The following is a 2,620-nucleotide window of genomic DNA, read 5'->3' as shown; positions in this document are numbered from 1 at the left end:
AGAAGGACAGTGATCAGTGACATCATCATCTCACTGTAGTATCATTCCAGCGGGAGTCTGGACAGTACCTGGTTCTTCAAGGAGCACACACCTCTGCTTCAAAGCCCTGAAGAAGGGGGGTTTATACATCCGAAACACGGGTATCATATGCAAATGTATTACTCATGACCTATGTAATGGGGGGTATTACTTATGACCTATGTAATGGGGGGTATTACTCATGACCTAGATGCTGGGGGGTATTCCTCATGACCTATGTAATGGGGGGTATTACTCATGACCTAGCTGATGGGGGGTATTACTCATGACCTAGCTGATGGGGGGTATTACTCATGACCTAGCTGATGGGGGGTATTACTCATGACCTATGTAATGGGGGGTATTAGTATATGGTTCCCACCTCTGGCTCCATCCACTTCCATCACCATAGGGCCACAGGCATGTTGCAAACAATTGTCCCCCTCCCCCGGGGTAGTCTGAAGAGTACGGGGCGGGGGAGATGAGCGCCTCATTTACTACAACTCCATGAAGTCTGAATTGTACCCGAGAGAAGATCAAGCCAAACAGCCGACACGTTACGGACACTTACAACTCCTTCATCGGGGCCCAAGTGCCGGAACAGCGCCAGACAACCGATTGGATTTGAAACGTATTGATTTGGGCCGCCGGAACCTGCCGGTAACTTCAGAACTGCTAATCGGCACATTCGTGACTCGGAATTGATGTCCGCCAATGACAGGCCATGGATGTTTTCAGAAGGGGGAGGGGTCTGTGTATTACTTTAGGACTGCTGTAAATCAAATGCGTCACCCGATACTCTGTATGTACCACAAATGTAAATATATATAAAGTGTATTATTTCACTGCCCTCCCATTGGAGCGTACCATTTTAAAGACGGGGGTGGGGGGGGTTACTTTTTGGGAGCTGAACTCCAAGCAGAGATCAAAGGGACCCACAATGCACCTCTCCAATAATTATGTATATATATGGACTTGGTATCAGCCTGTGCAGCAGAGCTCAGAGAGAGGAGATGGAAGCAGCACAAGGAGGCAATCGGTGCACGAAGCATGCTGACAGGAGGAGAGAGCAGAGAGATGAGCTCATCGGTCTGCTGCTTCTCCTGCCCCCTTCCCGGCTCCCTTGTTATGTATTCGGCGGTTTGCCTGGAGTTCAGCTTTTAGCGCAATCGGAAACATGACATTTTTTTTATTGATCTATAGAAGGCACATCGAATTATTTCCCAATATCTGTATTTATTGATGACCGGTATTGGAATATTGATCGTAGTGACATTGTAGATTATCACCTCGGATCTGATGTACATTCTATGAATTGTTTCCTGTCCTTATTTATCTGAAAGTAAACCCGACATTTTAGGAAAATGATTTATATATTTGATGTTGTGTGTCTTTATTACAGGAGGGGGCGGAGACAAGACCAGTCACCCGCACCACAAAGAGAGAGAGCAGCAGGGAGCGGTCTTTATTACAGGAGGGGGCGGAGACAAGACCAGTCACCCCGCACAAAGAGAGAGAGCAGCAGGGAGCAGTCTTTATTACCGGAGGGGGCGGAGACAAGACCAGTCACCCTGCACAAGGAGAGAGAGCAGCAGTGAGCGGTCTTTATTACAGGAGGGGGCGGAGACAAGACCAGTCACCCTGCACAAGGAGAGAGAGCAGCAGTGACCGGTCTTTATTACAGGAGGGGGCGGAGACAAGACCAGTCCCCATGCACAAGGAGAGAGAGCAGCAGGGAGCGGTCTTTATTACAGGAGGGGGCGGAGACAAGACCAGTCACCCTGCACAAGGAGAGAGAGCAGCAGTGAGCAGTCTTTATTACAGGAGGGGGCGGAGACAAGACCAGTCACCCTGCACAAGGAGAGAGAGCAGCAGTGAGCAGTCTTTATTACAGGAGGGGGCGGAGACAAGACCAGTCACCCTGCACAAGGAGAGAGAGCAGCAGTGAGCGGTCTTTATTACAGGAGGGGGCGGAGACAAGACCAGTCACCCTGCACAAGGAGAGAGAGCAGACGTAACCGGTCTTTATTACAGGAAGGGGGCGGAGACAAGACCAGTCACCCTGCATAAGAAGAGAGAGCAGCAGTGAGCGGTCTTTAAAACAGGAGGGGGCGGAGACAAGACCAGTCACCCTGCACAAGAAGAGAGAGCAGCTGTCACCGGTCTTTATTACTGGAGGGGGCGGAGACAGAGTATTTGTACCCTGAAAATACATGGCAGCTGACCAGTCTTTGTTTTCCTGACTCCCCCATCACATAGTTTTATTACCTGTGGATCCTGCCAGGAAGTGTTTTGTGGCCTCGTTCAAGCAGGATTTGTATGCAGAGGACGTCCTGGACCCGCCCCCTTTACCCCATTGTCATGACCACGCCCCAAAATCGATTGGTTCCCCCATCCACACTAAACAGGAATCTCCTGCCGCTGCTTGAATAGTAACGGCTTTTTAGTATCTGGGTTTGCAAAGGCATTTGGTTTCTTCTCTCATTATATCTTCATAGAAGTCCTTTTATTTTATTCTTTCTTTACACATTATTTGTGAACATGCAACGATTACAAAATAACCTGATGTTTTTTATTTACTTTTTATATGTACATTTATATA

This window comes from Nanorana parkeri, unplaced genomic scaffold, assembly GCF_000935625.1.
Source record: "Nanorana parkeri isolate BGI_ZX_2015 unplaced genomic scaffold, ASM93562v1 scaffold81, whole genome shotgun sequence".
NCBI classification, from domain to species: Eukaryota; Metazoa; Chordata; class Amphibia; order Anura; family Dicroglossidae; genus Nanorana; species Nanorana parkeri.
Note: the sequence above shows the minus strand (reverse complement) of the source record.